We start from the raw sequence: 20,829 nt of genomic DNA on the forward strand, positions 1-20,829 counted from the left end.
CCTTGTTACCATTGAGGGACTCTTTTGCCCCGGCCTCCCCCACCTCTGTCTGCTCGCCTGTTTGTAACTCTTCAAAATAGGCCATCGAAGCACTAGGGGGTGGTGGGTTCGTATCTGTGTTTGTTTGTGTGTGCATTCACGTGGCGTTGGAGGGGTGGGTGCAGAACCGGGTCTCCCCCAGGGAGGGCCACTTGCAACAGGGGACGCACTCCCAGCTTTGTCTGGGGGACAATGGAGCGCCGTGTCTGGGTGTGCTTGCGTGTTTGTAGACATCCGTAAAACCACTGTTTTTGATCTCTATAGCTTATGTGTGTGCGTGTGTGTGCGCAATAATTAGTGTCTCATTTGTGCAGTCGACTGTTGACTCCTAGCAGATTCAAGGCCAAAGATCTTTGTCTCATCTTGAGCTGTGCCACATGCTGACTGGGCTGTTCTTCCAAATATTGATGACAGAACTCACAAATTTACAAAAATACAAATTTCAGGATAACAAGTTGGTAAATATTTATATTGGGAGAATAGGTGATAGAGTGCCTTCTCCGGGTCGGGGGGGTGTCCTGCCCCAAGTGGAGGAGTTTAAGTATCTCGGGATCTTGTTCACGAATGGGGGAAGAAGGGAGCGGGAGATCGACAGGCGGATTGGCGCAGCGTCTGCCGTCAAGCGGGCGCTGTACCGGTCCGTCGTGGTGAAGAGAGAGCTGAGCCAAAAAGCGAAGCTCTCGATTTACCGGTCGATCTACGTTCCCACCCTCATCTATGGTCATGAGCTTTGGGTCATGACCGAAAGAACGAGATCGTGGATACAAGCGGCCGAAATGGGTTTTCTCCGCAGGGTGGCTGGGCTCTCCCTTAGACATAGGGTGAGAAGCTCAGTCATCCGGGAGGGACTCGGAGTAGAGCCGCTGCTCCTTCACGTCGAGAGGGTCCAGTTGAGGTGGCTCGGGCATCTGGTCAGGATGCCTCCTGGACGCCTCCCTGGTGAGGTGTTCCGGGCACGTCCCACCGGGAGGAGGCCCCAGGGAAGACCCAGGACACGCTGGAGGGACTATGTCTCTCGGCTGGCCTGGGAACGCCTTGGGATTCCTCCGGAGGAGCTGGTGGAAGTGGCTGGGGAGAGGGAAGTCTGGTCCTCCCTTCTGAAGCTGCTACCCCCGCGACCCGACCCCGGATAAGCGGAAGAAGATGGATGGATGGTTTTTATAGGTAAAAATTACCTATAAAAATATGTTTCATATGTTTTCACATATTAAAACATATTCAGTTTTCATATGTGCATTCATTTATTCACTCGTATTTTGAGGCTTTGTAGGTAAAGGGTTAATACAAACTTTAAAACGGGTCAATTTGACCCGCAACATAACAGGCGAGTTAAGCTCTTCAGCATCCAAATTTAGAAAATTCAAAGATTACCCAGACTATCTAAAAAGCATTTTTTAATTATTAAGAAAAAAGGCATCAAACCAACCTGAAAAAATTGCAATGAAACTTTTATTAACCAAATTTTGTAGTAAGTTTGGTTTGATTTTACTAGCCACACAAAAATCACTTCATTGGAACCAGTTTGGGAAAAGTGGCTATAAGAATTAAAAATCATCACATCCAGACAGACATGCAGTAAAGACCTCTAACATAAAAAAAAGGTAAATGAAATCATAATTTAAAACTCCTTTGTCTTTATTAAACATTAATGTGTAATAGAAAAGCAAAAGACAGGCCGCCATGCGACATACCATTAAAGCAGGTACATTATTGAGCCTCGACATCCAGTTGTTCAGGATTTGACTTTGTTTTGAATGACTTCTCGTTTCTGCCTCTCCCTATTTCTAGCCCAGTAAATGTATTCATTAGTCATTAAGAAACTTAGACAAAAGTACTAGAGAATATTTCTGACAGTACAATCGCTCAACCCTGTGCTTTATATTGCTCGAGTCTCTCACTTAGATTTAGGTATAACTGGTCAGACATTGTTCTTTGGAAAAGTCTGACTTTTGCAGAATATATAGATGCTGTTGGCCTAGGGGGAGATTTTCTTTTTTCCTGCCCGTTCTCAGTCTGTTTCATGTTCTTCAATAATTATCCAGTGGCTCTTTAAATCACCTGCATTTTGAAATAAGGAAGTGGTATCCATTTTCTGATTGGCTGATGCAGCGGTCTGTGGGCGGGTCGTAGTCACTGTGACTGAGAAGGGAATAAACGCAGAGGCAGGCTCTCTGTTTCCACATCTCCCATCTCCCAATGGCACAAAAATAGGAAAATCTGTGTGGGTGAACATGAAGACAGACATTGGAGAGGAAATATTACTCAAGTAAAATTGAAGGGAGGGATGGGACTGCAGGACCGGATGAAAAGTGTGGAAATAAGGAGGCATAAATAAGCGATTTAAACAAGACAAGAAGCAGACGATAGGTTAGCAACAGAAAAAAAAAATATTGTCAAAGGAGTTGTCACAAAGTGAAAAACCAGTCAGAAAATGTGTAACAAGGCAAGATGTGCATGTCACAGCCGGAACGAGTGAGGACACAGGAGAGGAGGGGAGAAAATGGTACATGTGATCCGGAAGGAGGAGGGAGGCGTCGAGGTGGGAGGAGAAGAGCGGCATGTGTAAGCTGGAGAACAATAAGAGGCGTTGATGACACGTCTCCAGGGGTATCTGCTTGGTGTGTTCCTACTAATAGAAGCTAAAATAATTAATAACTTCCTCTGTTTTTTGCCCGCATAATAACACCTGCAGCTCGTCCGACGTGGCGAACTTAGTCGCTGCAGAGTGACGAGCAACCCGAAGCACACACATCCACGGTGACAAAGGCAGGGAGACTCCTGTTGGAAAGCCTTCCCACAGTCAGCGACGGCTTCAAGAGGCACCAGCATAAGAGAGTTGGGCGTGTACAGACGGACACATAACACTGCAGTTTGTGCATGGATGCTTCCTGTGGACCTCAGAACCAGCTCTCCCTGACAAAGCCAATCGCTAGTGCTGTTCTGTGTTGGCGGTGTGTGTGCGTGTGTGTGTGTGTTCATAGCATGTGCGTGACATACGGATGTTTATGGCCTGAAGGCAAGAGAGAGAGAGCGAGTGTGAGGAGGAGGAGAAAGAGGCAGAACCTCATATAAGGAGGGAGGAGAGGAGAACAAGGAGGACGATGCAGTCATTGAGATGTTGAAAAGCGAGCCGCAGGCAGGCTATGTGCTCTCTCTCTCTCTTTAATTCTCCTCTCCCCTCTTTTCATCCCCCCTTTTTGTAAACCCAGAGAGCAGATAAAAGCCACCCTCGTCTTGAGGACAATACCGGCCATCACAGCTTTGCAGCAGTCGGCGTCGCCTACCTGCCACCTCTTGTCTTCGGAGCTTGAAAGAGTGTCTCCGGCATGAGATTTATGTAAACGCTGCACACCGTCTGTCTACAAAGATGTTGCAGTGCTCCCACCTGAGCTTAGTGTGGCACTAAGCCCCTCAACCCCCCCCCCCACACACACACACAAGCAGCAATATCTGAGTATCGGAGCTCGTCTCTTGCTCACACGGAAACACACACTGTAGGTCTCACACTTTGAAACAGACCATATCCACATGACATGGCATTATAAGGTGAGCACTTTTACCTGCTGCAAAATGAAACATGGTTCTGTTGTCATTTAGTCTCCTCTGACCTTTCCAATTTACTGTGCGGTACGCACAAAATATTTTGCTGCAGAGTTAGACGTTTACAGGGCCGCCTTTTATTACAATATGTGTATCTATAGCAATTTTATGGCACTGTTCCACCACACATCTGAAAACTACCACGGCAACCCATTTGATGCTACCCATTCATTGGAGCGACTGTGGCAAGGGTTCATCCCGTAATCGGTGAGTTGCTGGTTTGATCCACCGCTCTGTCCGCCCTCTGTCGTTGTGTCCTTGGGCAAAACACTTCACCCGCCTCGCCTGCTGGTGGTCAGAGGGCTCGGTGGCGCCGGTGGATGGCAGCCTTGCTTCTCTGTCAGACAGCCCCAGGGGGACTGTGGCTACAGTCCAGTAGCTCAACGGTCGTTCAAAAGATATGCGTTGCAGTTGAGGTTGTAAAACTGAGTTCATGTTACAAAGAAGGGGCTAGGAGTTTTACAATAATTAAAACATTAACAGTGGAAGAGCAATGCTTGTTGGAAAAACGTTTTGACTGAATTTCAGTCTTTTTTTAAAAAAAAAGGAGCAGCATAGATAAGAACAATGTACTGAGATTGAGAAGTTTGATTTCTTAAGTGCCTGGTGTATCTAATTAGCATCATTCACATGAGGTGTAATTTTCAAACTAATCACCTGAAATTAATTGTACACCTTTTTTGACAAACAAAAGTATGTTTCCTTCGTGTTCAACATGTTGCGCCAGTAAACACTTAGAGTCCCAACACTGTCATAGGCATGTTGTGTATTGCTGTACAGGAATAACATGAATATTGTTTCCACACAGAAACACCAACTGCAAAGCAGCAGATAGGAAGTGGTCATTAATAGAATAATAGGCGCTGTTCTGGGCGGCTCCAAGTGTGAACGTTTCACCTTGAGTAGGTGTTTATATTCTCACAGCCTTCTTATACATATATACACATCTTTCCTCTTTAGTGCGCACTGGAGGAGACCACAGTGATTCCTTAAAGTGTTATTGAATTTGGGCTTTCACCTCCTGTTGCTGTTTACTGTGTGTTGTTTCCAGCCACCTCTGCTCCCGTCCGTCAGCTTTAACCCAATCAGAGTACAGTTAAGAAGCGGCACAATATACCATGTGTGAGGTTTATGCTGTTTCGTTTTGGGTGCGTGCAGCATGTTGAAGTCTGCTGTGGTGAAAATGTGTGTAACCTATACAAATATATATATATATATATATGTGTGTGTGTGTGTGTGTCACATTAGCAGCTGTATTTTGCTGGAAGTCATTTATATGGTAATGATGTCATTTACCTCTGAAATGCATCTTCCTCAACTGCCAAATAGGGCTTATCCATACTGGCACAGCTTTGCGAGTGTGTGTGTGTGTGTGTTTGGGTCTGGGTTTGGAGGGATGGTGTGGGCCTGCAGCACCTGTAATATATTAAGATGAATTGTATCTGCTCCATTTGTTTGTTTGTGTGGACCCATCTGTATATGTGTGCGGGCGCGCGTTTGTTTCTAATACCCTGTGGGGACAATTTTCCTGAAACATTCTACGTTGTGGGGACCAACTGCTCCTTGTGGGGCCTGAAGGGAAACACTGTTTTTGGGTCAGGAGTCAGATTTTGGACAAAGGTGTGAATTGAGTTTTGGTTAGGGTAAGGGTAAGGATAAGGTTTAGGCTGTAGAAATGAATGGACGTCAATGGAAAGTCCCCGCAAAGATAGCTGCGCATACGTGTGTGTGTGTGTGTGTGTGTGTGTGCACATAGCAGTTTGTTTACCTCATGTTGATAAGAATGTGAAATTGCCACATTTGGTGGGGATGCTGAAGCTATTTGTGCAGAGCGACTGAAGCCCAACCTTCACAAACACTTATGTTTGTATCAAGCAACATACAGGGCTAATGGATTACATAACCTTTACTGGGACATGGCATCAGATTCCTCATACTTGCATGTTCCTTTGTACACAAGGAGCTGCATGAACTCGAGTTGCTCCGAGTTAAGAGAAAATATTCCTTTTGAGGCGAGGGGTTGACCCGATGAGCCGCTCTGCAGCCCTCACCTTCATTAGCTCGCCGGCCCACCAAGCCTCCAAACCTGCATGTGTGTTTGTTCAGGCTGCTGGCCTCTTGCTGGTCTCCACCGGCCAGGAATAACCACACAGAGCCTCTCACTATGGCGATGACTATCATTAACATGCTGATTACAGCTCTGAGCATCTTAAAATAACACTTACACACTGGGGTAGTGGATCAATACTTGCATGCTGGGGTAATGAGGGGTCTGCCTGCCCTGCAAGGATGAGATGATGTTTTACCCAGGGGTGAGATGGGTAAATGGATGAATGGAGATGTAGTGAGAGGATAGCCACTGGGAATAGAAGTAGCGCCCACTGAGGAAGGGATGGGTGACTTTTGAGAGAGTGGCAAGGAGTTTATGAGAGAAAAATAGCTTAGCACAGAAGAAAAGAGTTTTTAGGTTAAAAGATGTGAGAGTGGAAAAGAAAAGCAAAATCCTGAAATGCATTTAGTGGTGCAATTGGTTACAATTAAATTCTGTTTTATCAGCAAGCATATTTACTGTCAAATTGTTGAGCAGTGGATTCTACTAAAGCATAACTGTGAGTAAACTACCACAGTATCACAGTAAAAAGCTAAAACGATGCCTCATCAATCCAGGTTGTGAGCCTGCTTAGCAGAGGACCTGATGCATAGTCTGTATGTTGGAGTGATGGCTGGTGCCTTGATACTTTCAACATCATGGTTGTTTTTCTTGCCATGACATATTTGCAAAAAGCACCGTTTATTTCTTCTGTAATCAGGGGAAACATTTGAGCCTACTTTCAACCAGCTGACTGACCATGCGCAGCAGCTGGTGGGGGACAAGGAGGTGTACCATAGAGCTGGAGAAAACTCACTCCATCACTTTTTAGTCATTAAAAGGACTGCAAGCCATAACAATTATGTAATGGATCTGAAGTTCAGGACAAATAACATATTAGCTGAAGATGGCAACTAATACTCAAAATGTGTACTATTTTGAAAATCAGGTCTTTAGCAGGAAACTTTTTATGTTACAGTTTAACACTTCTTTCCACATTTAGATTCTGGAGGAGCAGAATATAAATGTGCTTTGCTGCTTTTTGCAGTTCAACATTGGTATTTTACATTTGTTTGCTGTTATATTTCTCTAATAATTTTTATCAGTTTCTCAGCTCATCCTTATCATGGTCGGTGTTCAGTTTGATGGCAACAGGTGATTGAAATTGCATGCAGGATGACAGACACACTGCATGAAAGGATGCTTTGTCTCTCTGCACCTGGCATTAAATTAGACAAAACTCTTCCTCTTTTTGGTCAGTTAGGATTATCAGAATTATTCCAACTTACTAAATAGTTAGAATAACATGATTACTTTCTTCTGATACCAAAGTTTACACATAAGAGCAATAATTATGTCTTTAATGGCACTCAGAGAGAAAGAAGCCATCACTCTATAATGGCTTAAAGGGAAAGAAAATAAAGCCAAACCTTTGAGAACAAAGATGTTAATTTTTGGAGGCATTTTCTGAAGGCAATTATTACTGCATCTGTGGAAAACATTTAGAGTAGAAACAAAACCTACAGATTTACACACATTTGGGACTTTTCTATCCTACAGACTCATTTTTATGGCCGCAAAATGAGAAGAGAACACATCCAAATAATACATTTTTAAAAAGTCTTAAAACCTTGGTCTAAATAGACACAGTCACGTTACTCATATAGACAATGTGGCTGCTCCTTTGTTTTCTTAGTGTTGGCAGATATGAGGAGTAATGTCTTCTGGAGGTTTCCGATGACGTTAGCTTTGGCAAACAGACGACTCTGTCTACCCTCGAACCCTTCCTCTCATGTGACACATTAAGCACTTTCAGGTAATGTTTAGGTGCCTCACAGTCTAACATCACTGGTTTGCAGCTCTCTGTCTGAATCGTCACTACTCCTGCACCATGTTGAAATATAAAAAAAAACAACAAATGAAATCGGCACACGGACACGTTACACCTCCTCCTCCACATTACGAAGGACATAAATTATCTCTGTCTTACTCATTTACCATGTGGGCTTGTTTGTGTACTTGTACTCTCACTTGGATCTTGCATGCACACACTGGATTGAACTTTGTTCCTTCCAGATCTAGTGGAGATGTGTGTTTACTGTGTAAATACATGTGCACACACATTCAGAGAATCACAGCAACGAAGGGGGAAAAAAAACCCAGCAGTCTACTACTGCGTGACCTAGATATGCACACAGTGAAATGACAGAAAAGACTGAGTGAAGACAGGCAGGCAGGAAGAGGGAAAAGGGAACACTTTGTTTCATTTAAACAACATCCTGCTGGTGTTTAACCAGAGATATGTCAACATAGTAATGGTTATAGGTTTCTTTATTGGCAAGAGATACTAAACCCATCAATGAAACACATCTCTATTACAGACCATGCTTCTTTTTTTATTATTTGTCCTCAGAAAGATTAGTACAAACCAAAATAAATCACAGTATTGTACCAGCAACACCAAGAAATCTAATATCCATATGAACTTGTTGCAAATCAATCTGCAGCTTTATTAATTAACTTTAAATGTCAAATAAACTCAATAAGTTATCAACGAAAAGCTCACTTATTTTATTAATTCATTTCAAAACCTAAAATGTACATATAGGTTCAAAAAGGTTTGACCTTTAAATGTGGCAGCAGTGATACATTTTGAATATGAAGTCTCAACGAAAGATTACCAAGGACTTGGGCACAATGACTCAGGTTCTGGGGCTGTGCTCTCTTGTGGCCATTGATCTGCATAACTATAAGGAAATCTGGATCGCATGCGGCTTCATTACTCTCAGAAAGCCTCTGGTCAACACGTACACATATGCACACAAACATCCACCCCGGCCCTTAACACACACACACACACACACACGCACACATGCCTCCACCCTGATGTGTGTGAGCAGCCAGTGAGATTCAGCCGTCGCTGCCAAGTAGCCATCAGGGCCTTGCTGCTTGCTGCCACAGTGATCTGTTACCATAGCAGCCTGTCTGCCTCTCTGTAGTCTCTGCACTCTCACTCTTCCCCCCTCGGCTCTGAAGCAAGGCTGCAGAGAGTGAAAATGAAAGGGGGGGGAGGCTGAGAAGGGGTGCTGTCATTCCTGCCATGAGAGCATCCATAAATCTGCGTGTGTGTGTGTGTGTGTGTGCGCACCAGTCTGCCCTCATGACTGGCTCTAACGGAGGCAGAAGTCGACTTGATTCAGCCAATCGCATTCTCACGTAACTGAGACAATCGGAGAAGCCCTACCTAAGCAGTCAGATACTGAAACATTTGATATTAGCATGTTTGAAATAATCCTCTTGATGTAAAGAAATCCAGTTTTTTTCCCCCCCTTTTTATTCCTTAAAGCTCTCGTCTTCGCTTTGCTTTGGAGTCTCTCACCTTCTTTCTGGTGTTCATTGTTGCTCACGTTGAGTTTCATTGTCACTCTTCTGTTGTGTCCACAGCGGACAGGTGTCGGATGTAGTCTGTCCCGTCTTTTCCTCCTGCACATGTACACACTGAAACCTGCATATAAACTCAAACACAGCTGCTGGACCCCTCCTGTTGACCATCTGGCCAAGAAATGAGGAGCACGACCCCTCCCTTCCTCGTCACTCGCTTCATCCAATGTCAGAATGGTAGCTCGAAAATAACAGAAAATGGCATATGTTTTGCTTGGATTTAGTCAAATGTTTGAAAACTGATTATTTTTTTAACACTAACATCTATTTTAGAATAAATATGTCTTGTGAAATCTTGGAAGGTTACTTTTATTCAGCCAAATGTGTGTCTGAGGAGATGCTGACAAAGTGAAGAGTTAGTACAACTGTACTTCAGATGAAACATCTGTGCTGTTACACACAGTAGTTGATCAGTTCATGGATAGTTATAGTTTTATTATGCAGCCAAGCCATTACCCTTGACAATTTTCTTTTTGACTGCTTGCTTGTAGAAGATATTTTGATTTATTGGCTGAAAATTCTTGCTGTAAAAAAACAAATTGACATCTTACAGATTTCTTGCACTTTTTGCATTTTTGTCAACCTTAAATATGTAAACACAAAAGGCATATTTAAATGTAGATTTTATGTATTGTAATGACAAAGCTACCCAAACCAACTTGTTCCGTGTGCAGCGTAAAATGTGCTTAACCTAATAACTGGTTAATTCAGCGTTGGTGGCAGCAAATCATTTGTGGATGAATTTCTGTCCACTTTTCTTTGCAGAATTGTTTAAATTCAGCTTCTTTGGTTGGTTTTGTTCGCACGATGGACCTGTCTAAAGTCACGCAACAACATCTCAATTAGATCTAGGTACCTACTTTATGCCTTTCAAGACCTTGATTGTTTATTTTTTGAGCAATTCATAGTTGAGCTTGCTGATCACCGTCCTGCTTCATAATCAAATGGTTCTTCTGCTTAAAATGTCAAACTGGCGGGCAAACATTTTCTGATGGACTGAAGAATTTGCAAAGCGGCCCTTCACCTTGATACTGTCACCAGAACCTTTGACTCATTTCATGGTGTTCTTTTTCTAAAATACCATAAGCTTCACCTGAGGATGCAAACATCAGTTGACAGAATATTTTCCCAAAAGTCTTGGGAACCATCAACCGTATTGAAGCCTTCTGTTGGCTTTGGTTTTGGATTATTATCACACCCATGGACACCATTTTTTTCCTAATGTCTTAGTTATTATTGTTTTATGAGCACTGCCCTTCAGTGAGACAGTGATGCCTACAGTATTTTAGATGTGGTGGATTCCTCTGTGACCTCCTGGAAGACTTTGGAGAAGCAGCAAGCTAACATTTGACCTCACTCCTTCGTTTATAATAACATTTTTAAAATTTTGCTCAGAAAATGTTTTATTTCCAGTTCTTAACATTAATGTACATACAAAGTTCACATGAAAGAAATTAACTTTTGCTTCATGAGCTAAGTGCTTTCCTTTCAACATTGCAATTATTAATCTCTGGTGTTAATACAAAGCAGTGTGCTGTGCTCGGGTCTCTCCTGCATAGTTGTCAGATGATGATTAAATGAAATTCACTGTAGTTTACTTAAATGGCGCCAATTCACAACAAGTGTCATTTTGAGGCAAAACGAAGGGCAGACTGGATGTGGATCAACTTGCTATTCTGTCCAGATCAAAGCCCAGATTTTGAGAATCTCTGAAATGGACAATATTATAACTCAAAGTAAAAATGGCCAACAGAAATAAAGTCAGATTAACGTCTCAACACTAGGCTATTATCGAGTCGTACATGTACAGCATTGAGGGCACAAGTCTTTCTTTAATCCGAGTTTCTTTGCAGCTTAAATTCAAGAAATTTGTGACATGAACTTCCTAATAAGGACATTTTCTAATTTCAGCTTTAAATGTAAAAAAAAAAAAAAGCAATTTCCCTAATTATGCTGTTTAGTCCTTCTTTCTTTCTTTCTTTCTTTCTCTGCCTCTTTGGTGTTCGGTTGAGTTCGTAGCTGCTGAATGAGGGAGGGAGGGAAGGCAGGAGAGAGAGCAGTGAGAGTGAGAGCAAAGAGAGGGGGTGGATCTGCTCAAGACCAGTCTCCACTCCCACACACCCTCTCACATTTCCTCCCCCTCCCCTCCAGCTCCACCCCCTCCCAGCGTGATGGTGCAGCTCCAGAAACAGGAAGGAGCTGCTGCAGCTCTATAAATAGAGAAGCTGCTCAGCCAGGAACCGCACACAAACACACACACACACACACACACACAGTTTCCCCTTCTTTCATCCCCTCATTTTCTCTCTCCTCGTCCTCCTTCTTACTTTATCGCACACGCAGACAGATGCTCGTTCAGACCTGCACGAGCACGCGCTGTCCTCGACCCACTGGAGATAATTAGTCGTGCTTTAAACGCTAATGGTTTGTAAGAGCGACTGGTAGCACACTCCGCTCCTCGTCCTTCCCTGTGTTTCTGTTTCTCTTCCTCCTCTCCTTCTCCCCTCCAAACACAAACATATTAAAGTTATTGAGTCAAGGGGTCGGCGATGGATGGAGGAGGGGGGTGGGGGGGAGTGATGGTCCTCTCTCCACTAGCTTTTTTTTATGTCAGGTCAGCAGGTTTAAAACTGCTGATGACAGACGGACACGCTCTTCTTTCTCTTTTTGCCCGCGCGCACGCACACCAACATGGTGTTAAAACACCCAACAAAGACTGTTTATTTGTGTGTGTTTGGTGCAATAAGTGTGGAGATCGTTTCCCAAGTTCTTGGGTACATCGGCGTCGGCTCCTCGAAGCACAATGCAAGCAACACCACTTGCGTATAGTTTTTCTATTGTTTTTGTGTCTGTACGCTAAAATGCCAAATAAACGGTGAAATATAATGTAAAGGATCATTGTTCTCTGATTAGATCACTGTGTGTGTGTGTGTGTGTGTGTGTGTGTGTGTGTGCGTGTGCGTGCGTGTGCGTGTGTGTGTGTGTTCAAATCAGGCGTGTACAGGCCCCTTGTGTACAGGAGGCAGACTGGCAGGCGCTTTCTCACATGTACGTACACCCTTCTCTGGGACGGCAGCCAAATGTTTCTTTGTTTGCACCTTCCTCTTGTCACTCTGGAGTTTTCTGTCCTTCACTCAAGCAGACGCTTTGTTTTCGTGTTCTTTCCACTCACACACCGCTCAGTTTTACAGGGATCTGGAGGCAGGGGAAAGCCGGAAATGCACGCATAGATGGGGGAAAAAAAAAAAAAAAAAAAAAAAGTTGATATTCAGGAAGTAAGTCTTTGTAACCCAACAATAATAATAATTAATGTAATGTGAGGATGTGGTTAAGTAAATGATTTGGGCATGCTGTCTTTGATAAGATGCTCAAACCCAATTTTTCAACTTAAAACTTCCTTACTTTTCTTGTATGTTGAGGTCAGTTGATTTGCTTAATTTTTATATGTTTGGTGTCACTACTGGCCTTTATTCATGGTAGCCAGGTAGGAAGACACTCAGCAAGCCTCCCAAGGTCAGGAATCGAACCCCAGGCGGCTTCTCGCCTCCATATTTGGGGCACCCACTCTAACTGTAGAATCAAATAGCAGTGAGTACTGGTGAATCCTTAATGGTGTTTGAAGTTTATTTGAGTCAGGATGGTCAACTCTTCCAATTTTTTGGCGCTCCATTGAAGGAATGATTATCTGTTTTAGTTTTTCTTGAATAATTGGCAACAGAGACATATTCATCAGTGATTTCAAATAAAAATAATAAACCATAAATCAATCTAGTTGCAGATCTGCTGTGCTGAATGTGGTGGCATCTAGTGGTGTAAATTGCACATTGCAACCAAATCAATAAGATTTCCTCGCCAGAACCACAAGTGGTTGTCGGCCTGTGCTGGTTCTCAGCAGGTTCTTGTGTTTTGCACTTCGGTCAAAAGCCGGAGTCCCCAGAGAGAACGAATGTATGAGAAGGGTGTTCAAACTCAACGCAGAGAGGCACCTTTCAGGACTGAATCTGATCACAGGTCAGCCATTCGTGATAACGGTTTGTCTAGTTGAACTGTCTCTGAACTTTGACCTTGTCGTCCGAAATTCAGGAAACATCAAAATCAGGATTAAATATTGACCCGAGATGTTTCTACTGACACTTAGCTGGCTATGGAAACCCAAACCAGTTTGTTTATAAAACCAGTAAGTACTAGAACTTGAAAAGGCAGAACTACAGCTGAGTTTTACAAACATGGGATATTCTCTGTCCTGCATGTGTTAAACATCTCCCTGCTTTAGTACGCCTGATTTGACTGGTTTGGTCTCAAAAAGAGTTCTGTTTTAACTTTATGAATGCATCAGGAGTCGATTCAGTCATTTCAGCCGGGAGTGTTGAAGCATCGTGGGGGTTAGTTAGTGACGGCCTGGATTTGGAAGCACTGTTTTAGAGCAGTTTTTAACTTTGGCTTGAAGATAAAAGTTCTCTGGTTTTTTATTATTATTATTATTATTATTATTATTATTATTATTATTATTATTATTATTATTATTATTTCCTTTATTTAACTAGGTAAACCCCATTGAGATCTAGATATCATTTTCAAGAGGGACCTGGGGAGAGGTGTGCAATACACAGCAACATGGTTACCAAATAAAACTAATTTAAACTATGCATAATTTTTTACCAATTAATGGCTGTATTTTTTTTCATACTGGAGCTGTGAAGACTCCAGCTTCCCTCAGCCAGTTAAACTGATTCAGAACCCGCTTCAGTTTCCTCCCCAGAACCACAGGTGGTATTTAATACACACCAAATGCAGACTGTGTGTGTGGACTGTTTGCTTGAAAGCCCTCATCACCCTGGTCTCAGTGACTTGCTCAAGGGCACTTGAGCAGGATGGATATCTGCTGACGTAGTATCCTTGAGGTAAAGGACAAACTCCTGATAGTACAGCTATTTTTTTTTTTTTTTGTTCTTCCTTTTCCAGTCAGACTCCATGGGAGATCACATCGTCACTTATCCAAAAGACTTTGTAGGAGAGTTTATTGCAAGCAGTAATTTAAAAACAATATCTGATTCTTTGGAAAACCTAAAATAAGCTATTAGTTCTCTAAACCTCACTGGACTGACATTCTGCTGAACATGTGAAAATCTTAACATTGAGGAAGTAGATTGAGTTTTAGCTCTGTGTTTTTTTACTCCGAGCTTCATATGATGCTCACTTAAAATAAATAATTCAGTTTAAAACCATGATGCAAACTCGAAACCACTTCCGCACATCAGTATCTCAGGACACGTCATGGGTGTCAGAATGTGGTTATGAACTTGAACTTTGAGGCCCTTCACCTCCACCAGTCACTGACATGGCAGTGAGCACATTTACTTATTACAAACCTGTTTGATCTAATTGACTCATTTCACGGTCCACTGGGCCAAACCAGAAACAAATATGCAGACACACACAGTTTTGTACATGCTGGCCAACACCAGGAAGATCTAACTAAAATTGAAATTTTGACTGATGCGTGTATTTGCCTGCTTGTGATTGAGAATATTTCTGTCAGATAAAATTGTAAAGATTATTATTCATTTTTCTCTTTGTTCATTGAATATGACAAAAAGGAAATGGTTGTTTTGTTTTGGGAACATTAAAGTCAAAAGGTGCCAATGCAGAGTTGGGTCACTTCTAAGGCATTTATTTTAAAAACTATTACATACGAGTATATGATGTGCATTAAAATACACACATTTTGCCTATCAGAGGTGAACAATCATTAGTTGTTTATATACTGTAAGGAGCAGAACTGATGTCGCCTTGTGAGTCGCTTAAAAGAAAATACAAAATAATTACAAAGTTAACATCTTAAACTGGGTTTGTCTTATTTTAGTAAGTAAACACAGCCAGCACCATAACAATTTTGGTACTTATCCTTGACTCAAATACTTTCAAATGCCTTGCCTCATTTTCAGATCTAGCATGCTCCATGGTGGTCAGAGGTTGAAAACTTTAATGGATAAACAAAGCTACTTTGCTCTATTTCATTCCACCTTCCTGTTATCTGATGAAAGTCTTGCTCTCTCTCCTGTTCTAGCAAAGGTTTCTTTAACATCTGTAAGAATACTAATTCTATGCTGTTAATAAAAAAAAAAAAAAAAACAGTGAAAAATGTAAATTGATTTTGGTGTGGTTAAAAAACAAATTGGTGTCATCAGTATATAAACACATTTTACCTAATAAACCGAATAAAGTGAGGTCTTTAAGTCTGTCTCTTGTAGAATATGTTGGATCATGTTCTGGATTTTTGCCTTACTATTTTGTCTCCCATTGTCTGGACTGTTGTGCATTTCTGATTAACTTAAGGAATAGCTTTTCTCTCCAGGCTGTTTTTACATGGCATTGTCTGATACATTTTTTTAAAAGGGATTTCGTCTTCAGGAAACCTGCGGCTTTGGTTTGCAGGACAGACTGCTGATCAAAATCTTAAGACCAGGAAAGAAACGAGTAGTACTTGAATTTTTCTGTGATTGATTGTAACCGGGTCGCAGAACGGGTCGCAACTTCAGAATATAACAAGAAGGTACAATAAAAGTAAGAAGAAGAAATTAAAAGGATTGGTAGTTCAGCAGAAGTTATCACCGTAACTTTTGCTGATCTCTTGAAAATATTGTTCAGAAATGTTTGATACGTTTTCAGTAGGCTGGTGTCATAGTTACTCCATGACCGACGCCCTCAGCCATGAGAGATGGTTCTGCAACATCTCCATAGCCAGTTGCACTTTGACAACCTTGCAGAACCTCAAACTCGGCTGTATTGAAATCTTCCCCATATTTGTTTTTTTTTCTTGACTGAGAAAAAAAATGGTTTAGTGTCTCATGATATTATGTTTGGTGAACTGTCCCAATGGGCAAGTTTGAGCTGCAGCACTTTTTGGTTGTGGTTGTTGGGCCACAGTCAGCTTCAGTAAAGACAGTAAAGACTGTATTCTGGGTTAACTGTGTTTGTGTCTTTAGGGTTCTCATGTTCAGTTCAGGTGATTTTGTATTTTCTAACCAGTCCATTCAGGACCTTCAAAAAAGAAGAGCAACATTTCTTACGTTCAACCTCTGTAGCGTTCCTCAACTGAGCTGCCTTGTCAAGTTTTTTTGCTTTTCATCATCAGGGGAACCTGAGTGCAAATGACATGAACAGTAGTTGTTTAAAACTTTTCATCAGCTGATGAAACAGCCTGTTTGAGTTTGAATGCAATAATTGGCATCCCCAATATGTTTGGTCTCTTGCTTCTGTTTTTAATTTCTCTTGCTCTTTTGATTAGGATTGTTTTTAATTAAAACGTCGATGCGCTCCTTCTAATGTTGGATTTTGTGTTGGATGTGATGCTCAACCTGCTGGAGGAAGCAATGTAAAGGCAGCGAGGGAAGAGAAGGCGGGGTGTTGTGAGCGAGGGAGGGAAAGAGGAGATGGAGGAAGAAGGGAGGATGCAGCGCACAAAGCAGCAGAGCAGCAGGTTGCTATAACAACAGCACCTTGGTGCCTCCATCTCTCTGCTCTTCCTCTCTGATCACCCTCTCATCGTTTGCTCCCTGCTGTCATTTGGCGCGATATGCCTCTCCATCAAGCCACCTATCCCACTTCTCCACCCCCGACCCTCCTCAAAACTCCCCATCTCCTCTGCTTCATCTTCATGTTCTGGTTGCTCTCTCGCTCAGAGCGAGGGGAAAAACCCCCCCAGAAAAACAGACCATCTGCCGGCAAATAAATCCCCTCTTCCTGTGTCTGTCTGCTTCACCTTTGTTTCCGTGTGTCGTTGTCGTTTGCCGCGTGTCGCGGTTAGCAGGCAGAGGAGCAGTCACCAGGTGTTTGTGTCAAAGAAAACGCGCAAGAGAGAAAATAAGCGGCGAACGCTTCTGTCTTTGCTCTTTTACATCCTCTTGTCCTTTTTGCCGTCAAGTTCTTTTCCTCTGTTTCTCTCTACCTCCACTAATACACTCCAAAGCAAACTTCTTCCCAGTTCTTTGTCTCAGAATCAAAGTCTTATTCTGGCGATGAACTGTTAAACAAATACATATATTGTGGCTACCCATGCGCAGGGCATGACAGGTGTCTTACAGTTGTTTTTAGAGGTGTAATTAGGTAGCTAATTGCACTGAAACAAATGAATGATTAATTAGTGAGTTATTTGAAGGTATTTATTGTAGTTGCTCGCAGCTTTGTCATTCATTCTGTCATGTTTCCTGAGTCGCACAGACAAAACCACAGTCCCTTTCTGTCAATGCATTCTGCACTATATCAGTGAGGTTAAATGGGTAATGTTGTGTTGTTGGTGGGTGGGTTTGTGTGTGTGTGTGTGTGTGTGTGTGTGTGAGTGTGTGTGCGTGCATGCGTCCTTGTGGGAGGGTGCCGCGGTTCACACCACCTGGATAATTGTGGGAGTTTTTATAGGTGGGCTTTGAACGGCGAGCCTGTTATTATCAATGTGACTCACTGGCATTTAGGGAAAACCTGAAACACAGACGCGCTCACACACACTTTTGTTCAGAAGACTTGAATTATTTAAACCCATTGATTACAGGACCACACAAAAAGCAGGAGAAGGAATGGTGTTGGTAGTTGTTCTGGGCTTTTCTGCGGAGGAATCCAAGCCTGAAACCCATACATGTCCACATCTCAGTGTTATTTCATACATTTATATAACATTTTTTTCAGTACAGAGTCTATGGCCACGGCACAAATTACGAGTGTCTGGGGGGGGCTGACCCAACTAATAAAGGCTAAGACCCCCTAAAAGGAGGTAGAAATTACATATTTCATGGTATTTTTATGCAGGCAATTATACTGAAAGCATCAAAAATAAGTGTGGAAGAGTTTTGCATTTCAGACCACTGTAAGATTTCCAACTCTTGGTTTTTTTCCCTGTAGAGTATCATTATGCCATAATGCAAAGTAAATGTGAGGGTTAATGCTAACCTTTCCAACATGTTTCTCAATACCTTGCTTATACATCCGCTTTACATTTTAATGGTTAGAAAAGAAAGACTCTCACATAGTCGGGCGTTCTGTGTGACTCTTCACACTGTTCACCGACAGTTGAGGTTTCATCGTTCAAATGCAAAGACTTCAGTAAAATGGAGTATAATATAATAGAATAGAAATATCCTTTAGTGTCCCTCTGTGGAGAAATTTATGTGAGTCAGCTGCAACTCCAAGGTGAATACAAGCATGCATATTCAAACTGTGGTGAACAACATCGCTATAAAAAATAAAATATGAGATTCTGCAGAAAGGGGCATATTTATAACAAAAGTAAATATTACTGCACGTTCAGTGAAATTATTTAACATTAATTCTTATGCAAACTGTTTTCTTGTGTGCTATTTTGTCAACCAGAGAAGTGACATTTTTTTAAATTCTAGATTTTTATAAATGAGGGCTGAATTCTCCCTGATTTACTGGTTTTGTCCTATTTAGGGAAGGTAAAATATTGTCATATTATAACTAATCACATTTTTGCTCTAAAATATGAAAGGACCCTTTGCCGTTAAAAGATGTTGGTAAGAATTTTGCTTATTATCGACATCGGGTTTGAAAGTTTAGTATGGTGGCAACCATGAATTCAGTTTGAGGACAGGCTTCACTGAGTTCACCAGGCAAGTGGTTGTTGAACAATGTTTCCTCTACCAAAGGGAAGAGGGGAACATATGCCAGGATGAAATTGTTTTCTAAAGACCTCATTTATTTGTTCTCTATGGTATAGGTGCCAAATCAATAAAAGGAGATTTCTAACTTTGAATTTAAGTACACAGAACATAAGTCAGTTGTTCCTTTTTTTCCTTTCCACATTAGCCTGAATTTATATTATACAAAATAAATATCCCCCCTTATTGTTGCTGTGTATTTCACTCCATGGCTCACACGCTGTAGTTTTTCCTGTCGATACTAACAGCGTTTATCATTTCATAACGATAATTAGGCTAACTGCCAATCAATGTGCAGAACATGAGGAGGAAACCACCTCCAGCACCTCTGCGCCAGTCTCGCGCTCTCATTTACTTTCAGAAAAACCAGAAAAAGGATGGGGTGTTTTTATGGTGTGTGTTTCTGCTAGCTTGAATGGGTCCACCTCCAGGTCAGAATACAATCTGAATATATTTCATCTGCTGTTCTGTCTGAATAACAAAGAGCTAAGTGTGCACTTACACACGTATCAGAAGAGCTTCCTGTGTCCCTCTGTGTGTGTTTTTGACTCTTTCACATGTGACAGCTGAGTGTAGATTTTACAAAATATTTCCCTGCTTCTGAGTGCCTTTGTTTTACAGCTGCCTGTTTCAAATGTAGATGAGCATGATGGATATGACTTCTGAGTGGCTATTATGAATGTGGACATGTTTGTGGGATTCGGCTTTTATCTTTGTGTGTGTGTGTGTGTGTGTGTGTTGGCGTGTGTGTGCGTTGGGGTTAAAAGGAGCAATGGAGTGAGGTTTCGGCAGAAGGGAAAAATTTGTGTCCTGTTTTTCCTGCTTATTACGTAGTTATCACTTTTACTGTTGTGCTACTGATCCGTTTAAAATATGCAAAATGAAATATTGCAAATGTTAGTGGGGAATCTGTGTGTGTAATATCACATCCGCAAAGCATCAGCTGGATACGGTATTTGGGTCTACAAAGGTCTCCATAGCGCCCCCTGCTAAAGACCTCAGTGTCCTCAGCAGGTGGTTTAGTCTGACCGTTCCTGTAAAAAATTACTTGTGATACATGAACAGCTAAACAATGTTATTGTCTTTACTTTAGATTCATAGGAAATGTAGGTCTCAAAGTGGTCTGTCGAGCTAGTGTATAAAAAATTTAATGTATTTTATTCCATCTCTTTAATTTATAAAAAAAATTGCTTCTGGCTAACTCTAGTGTTTTTTTTTTAAAGGTTTTTATGGCACTAGTAGCCAGGACAGGAAGAAATGAGAAGGGATAGACATGCAGCAAAAGGCCTGATGCTGGGAATTGAACCTGGGACTGCAGCCTCTGTGTGTGATACGTCTGGACTACCACTGAGCCATGTGGACCCTGATTCTAAATCTGCCACTTTGTTACAGAAACAATTTATTTCTAGTTTCCTTAATGACATTTTCTGCTGGTCAAACATCACCAAAACCTCACTGGCCTACAGGCCTTGAATGCATTCCTGGTGATACTGGTATTGTGTCTAGTGATAACGAAATTAGTGATATGTTGTGGAGGATGGAAAACGGTCAGAAGAGTGAAAGTGAGGAACTGTTTTTACAACCAATTGTCATCCTAATATTATACGTTAATATTTTTTGAACATTTTGCAGCCCTAACAGAAATTAAACAAGACTTTATCTTGAGAGAAATTAGAAACAGAGGCACATTTTTTTGCTGCCAACATTTTATTTATTTTTTTATTTTTTATTTTTTTGCATTTGTGCAGTAAATTCACTGATAAAGAGGCCTGACCAAGTATGTAGTGCACATACTCTACCAGTACAGGACATACTTTTAATTAATAGGCCAACATTTCTGTTGAATACCTTTTTTTTTTTTTTTTGATCTACGGTCCACATTATAAACCAGTAATATATCATAAAAAAAACCATCTCAATGACATTTATTATCAGTTTTGAATCTCGGCACTGCAGTGTAAGCTAACTGGACTTTAACATTTGAAGGGTGTC

At 41.7% G+C, this 20,829-nt stretch overlaps 1 protein-coding gene across 1 annotated transcript in view; it reads left to right on the forward strand.

Annotated features, from left to right (window-relative positions):
* maml3 (mastermind-like transcriptional coactivator 3) overlaps positions 1-20,829 on the forward strand; it is a 111,867-nt gene that overhangs the window by 33,213 nt on the left and 57,825 nt on the right. The window lies entirely within an intron of this gene.

This window comes from Gambusia affinis, linkage group LG04, assembly GCF_019740435.1.
Source record: "Gambusia affinis linkage group LG04, SWU_Gaff_1.0, whole genome shotgun sequence".
In the NCBI taxonomy this organism is placed as follows: Eukaryota; Metazoa; Chordata; class Actinopteri; order Cyprinodontiformes; family Poeciliidae; genus Gambusia; species Gambusia affinis.